The following is a 19,095-nucleotide window of genomic DNA, read 5'->3' as shown; positions in this document are numbered from 1 at the left end:
ATCCCTGGTGTTGTGTCCGTGTGAGCCCCTCTTCTTGAGTGTGGGCCTTGCTGCTGGGGAGGGAGTGGAGTGGAGATACAGGTTCTTGGTCTCATGAATAAAATAACTTGAAAATGGATTCCCAAGGGAACTTAAGGGTGACTTTATTGTAATTTGAGAGAAAACAAGAGGGCGGGCAAGCTGGAGATCTAGGCAACTGCCAGGAAGAGTTCCGGAAGGAGAAGGGAAGAGGGAAAGAGAGAGTTACCCTTCCTGAGCTAGAAATAAAGAAATCAAGCTGTCTCAGCAGCAGAAGTCTGTGACTCTCGGCATGGGTATGGTGTTGTGGGGGAGAGAGAAGGCGGGGGAATCCTGAGTGTCAGGCTCAGTAGCTTAAGATTTGGGCCCATGTCTGGAGGGGAGAGATGGAAAGAGGGAGAGAGAGAAAAGTTATGCTTTCCATAGGGATTACTGGCCATCAGCCATGCTGATTCTATCAAGGGGTGTCACGACGTTGTATTCATATGCTATCTGACTCTCTGTTGACACCAGAAAGGATGTTATCACCCATGGCCATGGGCCATGGCATTGTACCAGAGGACTCTGGCATAGATACCTCTATGTCCCAGATGCTGCCTGGAAAGCAGCTGGCTGCAAACAGTTCTTTTCTTTCTTTTTTTTTTTGTTTTTCGGTCTTTTTGAGACAGGGTCTTCCTGTAGCCCCAGCTGGCCTAGAACTCACTAGACCAGGCTGGCCTTGAACTCTCAGAGATCTGCCTGCCTCTGCTTCTCAAGTGCCGGGATTAAAGGCATGAACCTTTTATTCCCTTTCTTTCTGCCTAATATCCCGTACCAGCTGGATCTGGAGACTTACTTCTAGTTAATACAACACAGGAGTGATGGATGCCACTCCTGAAGTTACTGGGGAGTAGCAGGCTGTGGCCCTTGCACTTATCCTGGGCTTCTCTTGAGGTAAGGAACAAGGAGACCTCTAGGTAGCAGCCATGGAAGGAGCAGGCTTCTCAGGATCCAGCCTACAAGAAGGAAAATCCTGTTGGCAGCCACTTGATGGGGCTTGAAAGAAGATCTTGTTGCCCCAGAGAACCTTCAGATGAGGCCCCAGCCTCTGCTGCCGCTTAGAGTGAGGCCTCTGAAGGCACAGAGCCAGGGGCCTAGGTAAGCCACCTCCAAGTTCCTGAACTGCCCAGGCTGTGATAAACATTACCATGTGGTTCTTGGGCTTTTGGAAGTGCTTTGTGGCTGGTATGTGGAAGAGTTTGGTACTTTGGGCTAGAAAAACCCTAGTGTGCTAGAACAGAGCTTAACAGGCCATTTTGATGGGGGCTCAGAAGATAAGAGTACCAGGAGAATGGGGACAGTAGAGGCCTGGCTCATGAAGTTTCAAGGGGGAATAAGGACTCTCTCAGAGGGCTATGAGCCATCATGTGACAGTTTAAGAATCTGATTTCATTCTGCCTGTGTTCTGAGAACATGCATGAAGTGGAATCAAAGGTAATGGATTTATTTCTTTAGCAGAGGAAATCACAAGGCAGGGGAACATTCAGGCTGGTCCTGGAAAAGCAGCTGTGATTGTTCAAAAGGTCAGCACCACTGAGGAGAAGGCTCCTGTATTTCTGAGGGCAAAATTCTACCCATCTGAGGCTTCATCTTGTAAAGATCCAAATTCATCCAAAGGAAGAAAACCTAGGATGAAGAGATTTCTTGATCCTCAAAGGCAACTGCCTGGGGAAGTGTTTCCTCAGGGTCAGCACACAGAAGCTGATGGAGCTGTGGTCCAAGGGGGCCAGGCTATATCTCAAGTTGGTAGCAAAACTTGGCAGAGTCTTCCACATGGTGCTGGTTTTGCAGGCATAGAAGATACAAGATTACGGAAGTCATGGAGAGCAGCTGAAGCCAGCCAATGTGTGGCAGGGTTGGTATCCCTACAAGGAGGACTTGAAAGGCCATTGTGTGAAGCTGAGAACCCAAGATATTGGAGATGCCAGGAGCATGGGACATCCGTCAAAGAGAGTTATAGGCATGGAGGAGAGCCAGCCCAAGAGAGAGGCTGTGTATGTGTTGCAGACCATAGAACTGGAGGAGTGGGGCTACCCAAGCCCTAGGAGCCCAGCCAGTTTCATCGCAAGCCTCAGAAGCCAGGTGTGGAGCTGCAGGATGTGGTGTTTTCCCTGCTGTATCTTGGTCTTGCTTTAGTACGATTATCCTTGATATGCCCTGACTCTTGCTTTTTGGAATAGGAATGTTTACTCTCTGCCGTTGTATAGTGGAAGTATATAACTTATAACTTGATTTTTTACTTTATAGGAGGACAGAAGAGGCTGTTGGATCCCCTGGAACTGGAGTTATGGACAGTTGTTAGCTGCCGTGTGGGTGCTGGGATGAGAACCTGGGTCTTCTGCAAGAACAACCAGTGTTCTTAACCACTGAGACATCTCTCCAGCCCCTGGAGATTTTTTAAATTGGACTGAATGTTATATTACAATGTGGTCATGAACCAGTGGAGACAAGAGACTGGAAAGTTATGGCTTAAAACTGATGTGTTTGGGTGTCAAGTTGATGGCAGAGCTCTGATGGTTAGTGTTAATTGTCAACTTTAAAAGACCTAGAATCATTCTGATGAATCTCTGTTCCTGATTGTGGATGTGATGTGACCAGCTGCTACAAGGTCCTTGACTTCCCTGCATTGGAACACAAGCCAGAATAAATTCTTTCTCCCTTAATTTGCTTTTGTCAGGATATTTTATCACAGTAACAGGAAAAGAAACTGAGATACCAACCATGCTGCCCAGGAGGTGCAGCAGCTATAAAGGGAGGTAAGGAAATCCAATGAGGGGGCTGGAGAGATGGCTCAGCAGTTCAGAGCATTAGCTGCTCTTTCAGAGGACCCAGGTTTGATACCCAGTACCCACATGGTGGTTAACAACCATCTGTAACTCCAGTTCCAGGGTATCTGATGCCCTCTTCTGACCTCCACAGGCATTATACAACATGGGTACACTTACCTACATGCAGGCAATACACTCATACGCATAAAATAAAAATAAATTAAATAATTTTAAAAATCCAAGGAGAAAGGTCTATTTGCTGCTAAGTTCCAGGCGCACTGTGGCTGGTGGGACAGGTGGCGCCAAGCCTCAGCAGCCTTGTCAGGGAGGACCGAGGCTTCTTTAGGCAGAAGCACCAGCCAGGCTGTGCCTCTCTCTCTAAATATCATTGACTTCTCGCACTCGGCCCAGGCTGTGGTTCTGCTTGGATCCTGGCTCAGACTTGCACCTGACAGTTGCTGTCCCTATTCTGTGCAGCTGGAGGAAGTCCAGGACCCTGAGGGGACACAGCTGTGCTGGCAGCTTTTTCTCAGAGTACTGACAGACAATCAATAGACAAATCACAACGCATAGAGAGCTGCAGGGAAGAGAATGCGATCACTCCTCAACAACCCGCCAAGACCAAACCAAACAAAAATCCAAAGGAATCCTAAGGATGGGCAAGCATGAGCCTGCTGCTGGGGCATGAGGAGAGAGGGAGAGATGAGAGGGGGGGAGAGAGAGGAGAGAGAGAGGGAGAGAGAGAGAGAGGCCTTGCATTTCTGAAGTCATCGTGAGGAAGATATGCAGATTCACAAGGAACAGAAGCCATTTCAGTGCAGAGATGATGATGTGTGCCCGGATGAGTGCTTGGGGTTGGCTTTAAATGTCATAGGCATACAAAACTATTATGCGCCCCCCACGCACACTAAAGATATTATACTTAGCAAGTAGAGTGAAGCTCCACATATAACCTTCTGTCATAGCAATGCTCTCTGTAAGAATCATCTTTGAAGTTGCTGTTCACTGCATCCGCAGACGTCTTTTCCATCTCATTGGCCATATTCCCACCTCCTCTTCTCTTTTAGCCTCTGGAGCATGCTATTCCACTGCCTATGGTCCATGCACCCCAAGCTAGCTCTGTGTTTTCCATCTCAGACAGAGCTGTGACAAATGTTCCAGAGGCTGAGCCTTCGTGCATGTATCAAAGACTGGCTTCTGGATTTGTGAGGATGTGTGGGAGGGGATTGCTTTTCCAGGCTTTGTAGGAGACGGGGACTAGGTGCTATGAGCTAAAGCCAGGTGGCTAATGGTCAATGGTAGTTTATGTCGAGGATTTATTTTGGAAGGCTGGAATCCATGCCCTGGCTCTTCTTACACTTCTTCCTTCGGTTTTAAGTTGAACATCTTGATTTTGCTTTGGGAAATTGCTGTCTCCACCAGCTGGGAAGTGCCTTGGAAGATTATGGATCAAGATGGCATTTCTCAAACTGGAGAAATGACTCAGTGGTAAAATGCTTGCTGCACAGACATGAGGATCTGAGTTCAGATTTCCAGAACCCACTCAAAAAAAGTTAGATGCAGCAGTGCCTACCTGTAACCCCAGTGTTGAGAAACCTCAGATCCTGAGGGCTCACTGGCCAGTCAGCCTAGCTGAAAGAGTGAGCTCCTGGTTCTATGAGCAACTCTGTCTCAAAAACCTAAAACGGGCAGGCTGGAGAGATGGCTCAGTGATTAAGAGCACTGGGTGCTCTTGCAGAGGACCTGGGTTCAATTCCCATCACCCACATGGTGACCAACAACTATTCATAACTCCAGTTCCAGGGGATCTGATGCCCTCTTCTGACCGCCTCAACATTGTACAACATGGGTGCACTTATACACATACAGGCAATACACTCATAATGGAAAGTGATAGAGGAAGACATCCAGCCCGGACCTCTGGCTTCCATCTACACATGCACACATGGGCAAATGCATTAACTCGCACATATATGCACACATATTGTACTCACATGCATAGGCCACAGAGGGGTGGGAGAGAGAGGGAAAGAGAGAGGGACCAAGAGTATCAGAGGGGAATTTGATTCCAGCTAGGAAAATCAGCTCCTCTGGCTGGGTATGAGGTTCTGGAGATAGGCAGGTCCTGATGCCATCCAGGTCCTTGAAGAGGCTAGCCTCCGTTGCTTTTCCCCAGAGCTCCAGCCTTGACTCATTCTGCTGCTTTGGAGATTGTCTTCAGGCTTTCCTTCCAGTCTTCAAATCTGCCATCAGTTTATACTTACCTAGCTGACCAGAGCTGGTTTCTATTGCTGGTAACCAAAGTTCCCATGCAGTCTAAGGCGGCGGGGGAAACGTGCCATCTGCTTAGGAAGAAGCCTGGTCAGGTGAGCACTGGCTCCTTACCTCTCATAGCACTGTCCCTTGTCTGGGTGAGCACACCCTCTCCATCACTGTTTACAGAATCCACTTAACCATCCTCAATATTGCCTTAGGATCCTCTGTGGCTTTTACTGTATTTTCCTGCTCCGGGTCCCCACACTAACAGGGTTCTCTTTCCAGAGTTACAATACCTGATCTGAGAACTCAGCCAGATAAGATATTTCCTCTTTAGACAGCAGGATCCTGAAACCTCGCTTCTGCGTATCTCACTCCCATTTATAAGTAAGTCTCTAATTAATGCAATCTTTGTAGCAACTGGATTGTGGAATCCAGCACATCATCTTTGAGTAACCAAGTCCCAGTTTCCCTGGGCAACCATCCCCTACTCTCACTCAATAGATGGAACCAACCCTTGGTGTCAGATGGCTGAGGCCATTATGGCTCCTTTCTCCTGCTCTTTTCATTGGCTCGGCGTCATGCATGTGACACACTCCAGGTCAATGAGGTACGTGGAAACTTGTGACTGCAAGGAAGGCAGAGACTCTTCCACTGGGCTGAGCTACTGTCCTGCAGCGGGGAAAGGAGATGTGCCCCAGGAACGACCCCGAGACAGTAGTCAGGTCCTGATGACATCATTACAGCTGTGCCTAAAACTAGTAAGAGACTCCAGTACCTTTTAGCTATTTGATGCTGTTAATTCCCATAATCTAAAGCTATTAACTCAGGCTTTTCTGCTGCGCATAATCGACATTCCTGACTGATAAGATCTTTCAATTATATGATGGCTTTTCTTTAAAACTTAGCGGGCATATTCAGAGCCTCAGCCTGAAAGGGGTGATCATGACAGGTTTGCAGGCAGGCACATGGCTGTCCAGGAGGAAAGCAGTGATACCCAGGGGGCCCTGAAATTACACAGGAGGCAGGGTACTACTCAGTTTCTAGATGCAGCCCCCTTACCGTAGGGGCTGGGGAAATGGCTAGGTGGTAAAGTCCCTGTGGTACAAGCCTGGGGACCTGAATTCAGATCTGCTGAATTCACATAAAAGCCAGGGATGGGGGCATGCATCCGTAACCCTAGTGGGGGTGGGCAGGTCCAGGAGGCTTCCCAGAGCTCATTAGTCATCCAGTCTAGCCAATCAGTGAGTTCCAGGTTCAATGACAGATGCTGTCTCAAAAAATAAGGTGGAGAGTGATTGAGGAAAGCAGTCCACATTGACCTCTGGCCTCCACATGCATGTGTACACACACACACACACACACACACACACACACACACACACCCTCCAAAAGAATCAACCTGTTATCAAGTGTCCCTTTTCACATCTGCTGTGTCTTTAAGACAGAGAGCCTGTGTACCTTTGGGTGGTTTCAATTAGACTTTCCCTTTGGAAACTCATGGAGAAATTGAAGCCACATTGGAACGTGATGATGCAGTTGCTCGAGAATTTTCCAAGCTGAGCTAGAGCTGACCTCTGGAGATAGTGATGCTTGAGGGCTCTGGTTCTGCTCAGTTTGACAGTGCTGGGTCCAGGATCTGTAGCCACCTCAGACGAACACGGAGCCAACCAAGGCAAGGAGAGAACACCTTCCAGGTCACAGGGAGGTTTCTCACCTGCCACAACTGACCCTGGTTCACAATTCAGTTTGGGTGTTATTGATGCTGTTGAGTTACAGTGAAGGTTTCTGCCAGCCTTTGGGGTCCCCTAATTCTACAGGGTGGAGTGATGCACTCACAGGGCAGCATCTGAGCTGGTTACTGGGTATCAGACTTGGGGCCACATCCTTTGATCTCGCTAATCATTTTTCTAAGTCTCCTGGGCTAATGGCTGGCTTTCTCAACTCTCCATTTGCCTCACATGGTATTTCTCTTGTAGTGACCTTACTGTTTACACTCTTATTTAAGGCCATTTTTGATGGACACCCTGCTTGTTATTGACCAGTGTCTCTGACCCTGGGTCAAAGCAGAAAATTGGATTTCTGAGACCTGCCAGAGGTCCGAGCTCCAGGATCAGCCCAGTGAGCGCAGACTCGGCTCAAGGGTGATGACAGACAGCAGGACACGCCTGGAAGCAGCTCCTGCACTGGTCACAAGTCAGAGATTGAACAGAGCACATGGGGCTCTACAGTTCACACAGAGCTCTCCTCAAAGCAGGTATGGAATGGACCCAGAGAAAGTCTGAAGTGAAACAACAAAACCGTGGTTACCAAAGCAAGACGCACAGAGTGGGACTTTTCACTTCACAGATTCAGCCTGGGAAGCTTCAAGTAGCTGTAGGTGGCTGTGCATTAGACAGTTCAGGCTAGTTTATGTTGCATTAACAACCAGCCCCCCACCAAATCATGACTAACCCTGAGAAGCAGATTCTCCTCACTAATGCTGTCCTCTCATCCCTGGGTTGGCAGGGGCTTTACACACTGCATTTACTCAGGCTACATCTTGACACACATTTTGAGAAAATTATGTGGGCAGACAGATGCTAATGTAGCTTAGTGGGTGCTGGATGCTGAGTGATACTTGGCTTTCTCACAGCTGCCCCAGGCCTCAGGAGTGGTGAGAACACACACTTCTCCCAAACAAAGATAGGAGGGGGGACCAATAGTATCAAGCAAACAGCACTGATGGTTATGTGCACCCCAACAGTGTGCAGCTTTGCTGAGGGGTAAGTCAGACTCTCCTGTAGCAGAGGTGAGGGTGGGATAAAAGCCAGCTAATGAATGATGCTGGCCCATGCCTTGGTGTGGGAAGCCCAAGGCATCTGGGCTCATCTCTCTTCAATAGGACCTGCCAATAAATCATATGTTAATTAGAATTCAGATGTTGCGTGAACAGTGACTCTGAGCAGAAACCTAGTATCTAGAATTAGAAGTATAGATGGGTTAAAAAAAATTGATGGTGTTAATCAGAAAACAAATCTCTTGGATAAAATGAAACTGAAATGCAGAAGTAACCAAGATTAATGAAAGGGGCGTGGCCATGCTCTGTGCTGAACAGATGCTTTAAAAACTATGGAAAACTGCTTTGGCGGGATGGCAGTCTGAGAAACAGCTGCACTAGGCAGAGGACACGATCTAGGTCACAGAAGTATTTGCAGATGTGGAGGCCCTAGAAGCCCCAGAATCAGGACCCAAGTGTTCATGGAAAGAAGTCACCCACACAACCAGAAAGTTAGATGATTGGGATGGCAAGAGAGAGTATTTCTGAGGGACCCTCTGTTCCTATGGCCTTTGACTAAATGTGAGGGGTGTGTGTGTGTCTACATATTTGCAGGGGTGCACATGTTCGTGCATGTGTGTAGAGACCACAGATCAGCATTAGGTGTCTTCCTCAGTGACTCCCCCTTATTTCTGAGACAGCATCTCTCACTGAACTTAGAGCTCACCCATTCAGCTAGACTGACTAGTCAGTGAGCCCAGGGATCTTCCTGTCCCTGTCTTCCCTATGCTGGGATCACAGACATGTACCCCATGACTGGTCTGGATATCCGAACTCACGTTGTCACTCTTGCAAGGCAAGCACTGTACAGACTTATGTGTGTAATTTTAAAATTTATTGTGAACACGGCTTTCTAACAGTTTTTTTGTTTCAATCATGTGACCATTGGAAATATGAGTAGTATCCAAGTGACGATAACAGCATGGATTCTGAGGGACATGTGAGGACTTTTCAATACACAAAGAATATTTACATTGGAGTTCTCCAAGAGTTAGAGCAAGACCATCATGGAAGCACGACCCAAGGCGCTCCAGCCCTGGACCTGAACATTCGAGGCGCCCTTCTTATTTGGTTCCTAAGTGTGTACAGCTAGATGTGGGTGGAACCCTTGCTTTTGTTTGTCAAAAAGAAAGGGCATTGGGGGGAAGAGGGAAGAAGAGAGGCATGCTCATGACATGGTCATTGTTTTAGTTACTTTTGATTTCTGTGACCAAATACCGGAGACAAACAACTTAAAGGCTCAGGATCCTAGAAGGTTCGAACAGTAAATACATCATGGTGATGGGAGTTTGTAAAGGAGGATCCTCTTGCTCTTTGGATAGAAATCAGAGGATGACTAGGGACTCAATATAATCTTCAAAGGCAGGCCCTCGGAGACCTACCTTCTCCAGCAAGGCCCTACCTTCCAAAGTTTCAACCGCCTCCCAAAACAGCACCACCAGTTTGGGACCAGACCTTGAAAACATGAACCCATGAGAAGCATTTCATATTTAAAACATAACAGCCAGTGTGCTGTCAGGTAGATCCATTTAGGTGATGGGAGGAGTCAGATTTATGATCTGTCATGCCCCTGTAGCCTGTGGCAAGTGTCGTGGGTTCCAAGTACCCCTCCCCTTGGCAGGCAGTTTTGAGTCACTCACTAAATTTATGTTCCGACTCTCTCTCTCTCTCTCTGCCTCTCTCTCTTTTTCTCTCTCACCCCCCCATCCTTCCCTCCCTGTTTAAATAGTCATGAAGATTATGTGAGCTCCAAAGTCATTATCCTGTCTCCTTTTGGCAGTCCTGTCAAGGGCACTGGCCAGAAACAGATCTCCATCGCCCTCTGTGCGGCAGGGACAGACAGGTTAAGATGCTCAGAATCATTTTACCTGTGTGCCCCTTGCTGTCCTCCCTCCTCTCGTCCCCTCTCTCCCCTCTTCTCTCCCCTCCATCTCCCTGTTCATCTCCTGTCTCAGTCTAGCTTCCCGCCCTGCCTTCTTTCCCCCAAAACATTTCCACAGAATTACATCTTGAAAGCTATTTGCATAAAGCCATTATAAAGGGGGCAAGAGTGACATTTCCTTACAGACCTGGGTCAATAGCTTTGACAAATGAGGCTGATGGCCAGGAAAACAAATTGTTAGTGTTCTATTGAAATTTCGCTCTGGGTATTCAATATTTGCATGAGGTAACCAAACACTCTAGGGTTTAGGAGATGAATTCCATTCCCAAATCACTAAAACGAAAAGCCAACTGCAAATTAGGTTTGAAATGGACCTGCCTGTCCTCAGAGATTGTGCAGTGACTAATGGATTAGTCCCCGAGTGCAATGCAAGCCTACTTTGCTTTCATAGAAGCGAGTAGACTAATAAAGGTTGCATCTCTCTGCAGCCCTGAACTGTGTGGAGGCCCGTCATCCTCTATTTAATAGCCCAGCACATCTCAGCTGAGCTTCTTAATTAAGTTGCAATAAGAGGTGGCCCTTAAGAAGTCCCCAAACACCTGAGTTCTTGGTTTAATATTCTTTCCTCATGGCGGTGCCAAGAAATGGCCTGAAACTGGCGACACAGCTGCCTCTCCCCCACCTACATTAGCCCCAGTGAGACTTTAGGTAAAGTGAAAATAACGTAGCTGTTCTACAACTGTTTCATATTTATTTATCTAAGATATATATTCTGAATAGAAACCAAAGTTCTGCCTCTGTGGTTTCAAGATAAATGTCCTACTCTGAACAACCTGACCCTGATAAAACACAGAAACCTGGGCTTGTGTCCATAATAGAAATCACTCCAGAACACAGTGGTAATCATGTCATAATCCCTTTGTGCACTACCAAATGTGTGTGTGTGCATGCGTGTGTGTGTGTGTGTGTGTGTGTGTGTGTGTGTGTTGGGGGTGTGTGTGCATGTGTGCATAGATACCAGAAGGCATACTCAGGTGTTGTTCCTCAAGAACTAGCCATCTTTTTTAGAAGTTTCTTTTTGAAATACTTGTATGTATGTGTGTGTGTCTGTGTGTATGCCACATGTGTGCAGTGACATCATATCTGGAACTGGTGATACAGGTTATTGCAAGCTGCCTAACATGGAACTTGAAACCAAACTCTGGTCCTCTGGGAGAGTATCAAGCCAAGAGTATCAAGCCATCTCTCCATCTTGTTTTTTGAGACAGGGTCCCTCCCTGGCCTGGGTCTTGTCAATTAGGCGAAGCCAGCTGGCCAGTGAGCTCCAGGAATCTGCTTATCTCCACCTTACCAATGCTGGGATTACAAGTGTGTTCCACCAGGCATAGTTTTTGTTTGTTTGTTTGTTTGCTCGTTTCCTTGTTTACATGGCTTCTGGGGATCAAACTCGAGTCTCTATGCTGTACATCAAGCCCTTCACCCATCGAGCTGTCTCCTCAGCCCCTAGACGCAATTCTTTATGCTTTTTCTCTCCTGTGAAGCCATGCAGGTCCATGGGACCTGTGCACAGTGTACCCTGTGTGCACTAGTCATAGGAATTTCCATCTCGCAGTGGCTTCTGCTCTCCCAGAGCAAGGGGCCAGTCTCAGGCTTGAGCACCTGTGAGGAACGCTGCCTTTGACTCAGCAACTGGAATCCCATCAGATGCATGTAACTAAATCAGTCCCATCAGTAGATGGGGGAGTGACTACCATTTGGAGATTGCTAAGGAGGGAAAAACCATTTTGTCCTCTGTTCTCATCCCTAGCACAACCATGGAAGAAGGCTTCGAATTCATTCATTTCCTGCTGTGACAAATTTATAGCACACTTGTGCCAAACACTGTCCAAAGCATCATGTGCTCTAACTCCTAACTTTCCAGCAACTGTAGATTGTGGGCACCCAAGACTAGTCCTTCCTAGTGTATAGACGTGGAAACTGAGGCACAGAGGGCAAGCTCATGGTTACACACTGAAGTTCTTGTGTGTGTATGTGTGTGTGTGTGTGTGTGTGTGTGTGTCTGTGTCTGTGTCTGTGTGTCTGTGTGTGTGTCTGTGTCTGTGTCTGGTATATGTGTTCATGTGGGTGTGTATGTGTGCACATGTAGAGGCCTGTGGGTCAACCTTGGGTATTTTTCCTCAGGCCTCCCTCAGATCTACATTAGATTTCCCTCAAGCCTCCCTGCAGCCTCCCTGCAGCCTCCCTCAGGCCTCCCTCAGGCCTCCCTCAGACCTCCCTCAGGCTTCGGCCTCCCTCAGGCCTCCCTCAGGCCTCCCTCAGACCTCCCTTGAGCTGTTTCATTCATCTCTGGACACTGGTCACATGCTACTGTAATTTTATTTAAACATGAAGCTCCCTCATAGGCTGTTAGCTTCCTGAGGAGAAAGACTGGCTTTATATTTCCAGAGATCAGCACATGTATGAATGTCATCAATGTTTTTGAATGAATGAATGAATGAATGAATGGATGGACAGTCAAGCTATAACCAATCAGATGATTGGAGTCCTTTTACTCTACCTGGATGGGAATCATAGACAGTTCCAGTGTTAGCAGTTCTAGTCTTCTGAGGGCCCAAGACCCAGAAGCTTGACTGGAAGACCCAGAGGCTTGCAGTGCCAAACTCTGAGGCTTTAGAAGCCAGAGAGTTACGGTTTTAGGTATTCAGATTGGAGGCTTGCTGCTCTGCGGTTTGGCCACCAGAGGCCTTGGAAGCGGGCAGCTCTTATAATTCTCAGCTTCTAGCAGCAGTGAGCAGCAGCAGACAGCATCTGTTCCTGTTACAGCTCTCAAATGGGCCTCAGATGCTGACTGCTCAGTCATTCCCAAAGAACAAGATGACCGTGGGGGCAAGGCTTCAAGATACAGAGCTCCAAGGTCACCATCTCTCAGGTGGAGAAGGGGGATCATCTGCCACCTGGGAGGGTGGGGGCAAGAAGCCATTTGCTTACTGTTCCTGGGCAGAGACATCTGACCACCACTGTTCTGTGTACCTGAGGAGCTGAGTGCTCAGTGAGGACGAGGCCTCTCTTCCTCCCTCTTTCCTTCTTTCCATCTTTCCTCATAGTACTAGGGATGGTCTTGGGGCTCCTCACAGGTTAGGCAATTGTGTTGTCCCTAAGCTACCCCAGTGCCTCACATCTTCTTCAGAGGAAATTTACTCTTTCTTCTCCTAGACTCTCTGTGAAAAGCACACCTTTATTTGCCACATTCCAGCCCTAGAAGCTTAACCTTATCACAGGAGCTGTTTTGAAGGATGGCCCTAGAACCACATGCACCAGGTTGACACAATGGCCTCCAAAGGTAGGAACCCCCGCCCCAAGCCTGTTCCCTTACCTATCAACATGCTGAGAATCCCTCCTTGAGACCTTGTGGGCCATGGGGATGGGGGTTTTCAGAGGATACCCACAGGAGTGAGGTCCTGGGCTTCCTAATCACTCCTCTTTAAGACAAATTGGAAATCTCAATGTTTTGTCTGGAGAGGTCAAAATTATTAAAAATGATGTCACTATGACAGTCTGTGTAGAACACAGAGTACCACTGTTCTGAACTCCACAGCAGTGGAAAGACAGAACCAGGGGCCACACTTGTCTGCTTGATGCCCTGCCTGGCCTCTTCCTGGTTGGGCGTTGCCTTGTTTTCCACTTTGCAGAGATTCAGTTTCCTCATGTGTCACTTGAGGAAACTCATCACATAGTTAATAGCCAATGGTTGACTGTGACTCTTAAATGCCATTATAGAAATAAAAGGACTTTGAGAAGCACGGTTTGTTTATTCATTCAACCAACAATATTTAAGGACAGATGTGTTAGTTACTGTCCTCATTGTTGTAACAAAATACCTGACAAAAGCAACTTACGGGAAGAAGGGTTTGTGTGGGCTCACAGTTCAAGGGTACAGTCCACCATGGTGGGAAGGCAGGGCAGCAGGAGCTTGAGGCAGCTGGTCATATGGTTTCCACCATCAGGAAGCAGAGCAAAATGAAGCTTGTGCTCAGCTCACTTTCTCCTTTTTATTCAGTCCAGGGCTGCAGCTCATGGGATGGTGCCACCCACATTCAGGGTGAGTCTTCCCATTTCAGTCAACATAGACACTCCCTCACAGACATGTCCATGTGATTCTCCTAGGTGAGTCAAGATCCTGTAAAGTTGACAATCAAGGTTAACTATCACAGCAGACTGTGGAGCAAACTCTGGGAGCTCAACAGACAGTTATTAAAGGTGAACACTCTGGGCCTCACTGTCTCCAACTAAATACTGGCCCTCTCACCCACTAGCTATGAGCTAATTCATGAATAATATCTCACTCAAAGAATAGTGTTGAGTTTAAATGAGTCATTATTCATAAAGCATTTATAGCAGGCCTGCCTGACATAGAAGACTGGCCATAGGAAGCCCTTGATCCTTGATAATAAAAGACTATTTATTTTCTCTGACACAAACAGCCAAGAAGCCTAATTGTAACTGAATATGTTACTTTTTTTTGGTCTTTTTGAAACAGGGTCTCTCTGTAGCCCCAGCTGTCCTGGAACTCACTATGTAGACCAGGCTGGCCTTGAACTCACAGAGATCCACCTACCTCTGCCTCCCGAGTGCTGGGATTAAAGGCATGCGCCACCACGCCCGACCCTGAATATGTTACTTTTAAAAAAAACCAGAAGAGGGGCTACAGAGATGGCTCAGTGGTTAAGAGCATTTGTTGCTCTTTCAGAGGATCTGGGTTCAGTTCCCACTGCCTATGTTGGGCAGCTCATATTCACCTGAAACTCCAGCTTCAGGAGATCTAATAGCCTCTGCTGATCTCTCCTGGCACTTGTTTACATGTGCACGCACACATACACACACAATAAAAATAAAATCTTTTAAAAAAAATACCAGAAGAGTTAAAAGAATAGAGCAACACACCCGTGTAATGTTTTAGAACTACAACCAATTTTTTTTAAAATGTATGGTGCTGGGCATTGAACCTAGGATGTCACACACACTAGGCAAGTGATCTTCCATGGAGCTCCATCTCCAGCTCTTTCTCTAGTTTTCAGTTTTGAGAAAGAGTCTTGTTAAATTTCCCAGGCTGGCCTTGGACTCATTCTGTAGCCCAGTCACACCTTAAACTTGAGATCCTCCTGCCTCAGCCTTTGGAGTAGCTGGAATTACAGGCCCGCCCCACCAGGCTTGACACCAGAATGCTTTAAATAGAAAACAAAGTTTTGCTAATCATTGAGCGTTGGGAACACATGGATTCCTGGAATGTCTGCATGTATTAGGCTTTCAGGATGAATTCTACTTTTATAGCTTAGGTTTGTTTTCATTAAGAGTCATTTTCACCACATGGTTGACCTTTATTTGTAATAATGAAAACATTAGCATGAATCTAGAATCCCCTTAGACATCTGCTGTTATTCTATAGCAGTGTCAAAGGTAAGAGTCCAAGTCTCAGTGGCTTGATGCAACAGTTTGTTTACTGTTCGCGTCCCTGTCCATCCCAGGACTGTGAGGTCCTTTACACACACACTCATTCATCTACCTGGGTTGGCTGAGGCTCTACCATCTAGAAAGTGTGATCAAGGCAGGATGGCAGCAACGCATTGCTACTGGATTTCAACAGCTCTCTCCATAGGACATTGTACATACTTCCCAGCACAACATAGGGGAAGGCCCAACATAGGAGCTCCCCTCAACCTCACAGGGCATCCAAGGCCAATTCCACCATGCACCCGACTCCACCACATACCAGCTGGGTGATTTTTGGAAAGTCCGTGGCTTTACTGTGCCCCAGTTTTCTCAACTGCAAACTAAGAATAGGACAGAATACTTCATTTGGATTGCTGGAGAAATAAATGGCATGCAAAAATGTAAAGAGCTTAGGTTGGCTCAATAAATTCTAACAATAGGGACTTTTTTTAGTGTGTGTATGTGTGTTGTGTGCATGAACGTGTACGTGTGTTTACATGTGTGTGGGTACATGTATGTGGGTGCACATTCAAGCAGCAGCCTGAGGTTGATGTCAGGAGTCTTTGTCCATCACTCTTTGTAGTAGTTACTTTTCTGTTGTTGCGATAAACCATGACCAAGGCAACTCACAGAAGGAAGAGTTTATTTGGAGTATAATTCCAGAGGGATTAGAGTCCATAATGGCTGGCGAGGCATGGTGGCAGAGGTGGCTGAGCACAAAGCGAGCGATTACATCTTCAAGCAGGCACAGGAAGCAGAGACTGATTGGCAACCTGGCAAGCCTTAGAAACTCTCAAAGCCCACCCCCAGTGACGTGCTTCCTCCAACAAGGCCAGCATTTGTGGAAAGAATAATTTTCCTTTATATTTCGCAATTTTAAGAGTAACAGGAGCTTGAGCTGGCTGCTGGTCCTGTTGCCCCTGTAGTCAGGAAGCTGAGCGTGCACAGCACACAGCATCACTCATAGTGACACACTTTCTCCACTGCAGCTCCGCCTTGCAAACCAGCACCACCAGTGGAGGATCCAGTGTTCAAGCACATGGACCTGGAGGGCCACTTTATATGCAAACCATCAGAACAAGATAATATAGTACGGTAAGGGGACGGGCCCTTCCTTCGGCTTCTGGCTTCTGTGAAAACTGACTGAGGCCTGGTCTCACTGCGGTCTCTGCATAATTTACAGAACGAAGAGGGGCTTTGCATGTGCCTGGCCTCATAGGAACAAGACAGGACAAGCAGGGCTCACTCCTTTGCCCCTGGCTCTTGGCAGTGTAGCATCAGGACACACAACCCAGATCCAGCTGTTAAGAGGAAAGCACGAGTTGGGGCAAAAGAGAGCCCAGGGCAGCTGGTACATTTAGAAGCAAGGACTGGGCAGGTGTGGTCATGCAGGAGGCACAGGTCCAGGGAGTGAGGACCAGATACTGATGCGGAGGCCACCAGGGCTTTTGGTCAACCCTGGAGGATGCAGGTCATAAGGCTCAAAGAAAGATGCCTGAGCAGTGCTCATTCCATACCTCAGGCCAGTACTCTAAGCTGCCTCAGGGAACTGGGCTTTACCAGTCTCCACATGGCTCCAGAGCAAGCTTGTAACTCAGACCTGGCCAGTCATGCTCCCATGAAGCTGGCCACATGATTAACTCAGGGAGGGGAAGATGCTCTTTGCAAAGGGTGCTGGGATGGGTGTGTGGGACCCAGCTCTGTAGAGCCATCTGTCCAGAGCACAGGCCTAGGGTGAAGTCAGTTCAGACATCTGAGGTACACAGGAGTCATCAGAATCAGGATAAGGAAATCTTGGTCTCCGGAACACCCAAGGCCAGCACTATCACTTTGGCACAGGTGAGAAATTCTTCAAGTCCTTGAACTTGGGTTTCTTATCTCTTGGAGACCAGCATGTCCTGAAGACTTCTGTCCATGGTCCTAGTCTGGGCAGGCAGACTGACACCTGTAGACACCCCGATGGGCTTTCTTGACTCACCTAGAACCAGCTTTGCAGTTTGCTCAGATTCTGCAAACCCAGAGCTCATTCTTCCTGGGAGGGCACTTGTCTGCAAAGGCCTCCTCAGCCTATAAAGTCAACTTCCCTTTGGCTTCTCTTCCTTGCATTATCAAAACCACACACAGCTTCATGCCCTTTCAGCCCGCCCAGAATTCCACATGATGGCATACCAGTGTTTGCTTGGTTTGATCATTTGACAAAATAAGAAGTGCTAATTGAACCCCTAAAGTGTGTTTACTCTGAATGTATTATAGCTGTAGTTATCAAGTCACAACTGCGTTACCCCCTTAAATTATCTTGAAAACAAATCAATAGTTTATTTAACCAGAGTCAAGAAAAGAAACAGAAGGAAAAGGGAAAAAATGCCCTGGAGGAATCTCTGTAATAGGTTTTACTGGGAAGGAAACTGTGTGGATAAAATGGGGAAGGAGTTTTGCTGTAAAGCTGGGTGCACAAGTAGCTGGGAAAAAAACAACAACGGCTACTTTAATACTGATCATTTCTGGGCTCTTTCTGACAAAGAGCTTGCCAGGCCTTTGTCAGGCATCATGTTGGTTATTTTCTGAGCCAGCCACAGGTGCCAACAATCTTGTGACATCTTCGACAGTAACAGCACTTGGACCTCACAAGGGTATCTGTGTTATTTTCTGAACTAAATATTTGAGATCATTCCAAAATCAAGTCACTTACGAGGAAGGCTTTGTGAGGTGTCTGAACTGGGGTGTAATGATTTCATGTTCCAGGGCTCAGGGTCTACCCAGCAGGCCTTAGCATCCCCACTGGCCAGTTCCACAAGGAAATCTAGGCCTTGTTCCTGCCCGCGTAGACGCCTAAAAGCCAAACTTTCTGTCTCAGAGAACCAGTGAGCTCTCAATACCAACAATTCAGTTCTTCTTCTTGTTAAATAGCTAGAGGGGACCTAATAACAGAGAGCCCTGACCTGCATGCAGTGCATCGCTTCCAAATTCAAGTGTCTGTGGGTGCTGTAGAGCCTCCTGCCACGTGTCTTCTGGGCACGAGCCTTTCCTGCCCACCTCAATTTCAACAGACGGGCAGAACAGAAACAGTTATTTTTGCTTCCGAATATAAAAATTGGATAGTAAATCAATAGAGAGCCATCTGTGAACATGTTCTCACAAATTCTAAATGTGACAAGTTGGAGGACAAGAAGTCCCTGGAAAATACAAAGTTATTGATGTTAGTGACTAAGAGGATTCTCCTGGGATGGGGAGGAGGGCTGCTCACAGACAGGAGTCTGTGACCCACCCCAGTCCTTAAATTTCAAGAAAGGTAGGACCAGAAGGTGGGGCTGCAGGAGGAGAATCAAGGCAAAGTAAACAGAGGTACTAGCCACTGCAGACCCATTGATGCCCCTCAAATATCCACGACCTTCTTCTCTGATCAAGGAATCCCAGGATTCATGCAGCTACCCAGCACACACGTTGACTACTCCTGTAGGTACTGTGGCCCCATTATTAAGTTCTGGCTCATGGAAGATAAACTTTAGTGTCATGCTCAAGATCTGAGCAGTATCCCATAGAGACAGCACTCCCTCCCCTGTCACCATCCCCTGCTGCCGGTCAGGAGCAGGCTCAGTGGGCTGATCCAGAGCAGGTATCTGAAGCCATCCCAAGAAGCCTCCTGTTGAGGAGGGCAGAGCCACAGGTAGAAGGGGCCTGGACCTCCATAGCAGCAGAGCAGTACTAACCTTGGATTGTCCGCATTTATATGGCACAGAGACACATTTTGGGAAACAGCTCAGACAGTAAAGTGCTTTCTACCCAAGTATGAGATCTGAACCCAATCCCCAGAATACATGTGGTACCTT

Source organism: Nannospalax galili, unplaced genomic scaffold (assembly GCF_000622305.1).
Source record: "Nannospalax galili isolate Female #2095 unplaced genomic scaffold, S.galili_v1.0 scaffold492, whole genome shotgun sequence".
Lineage (NCBI taxonomy): Eukaryota > Metazoa > Chordata > Mammalia > Rodentia > Spalacidae > Nannospalax > Nannospalax galili.
Note: the sequence above shows the minus strand (reverse complement) of the source record.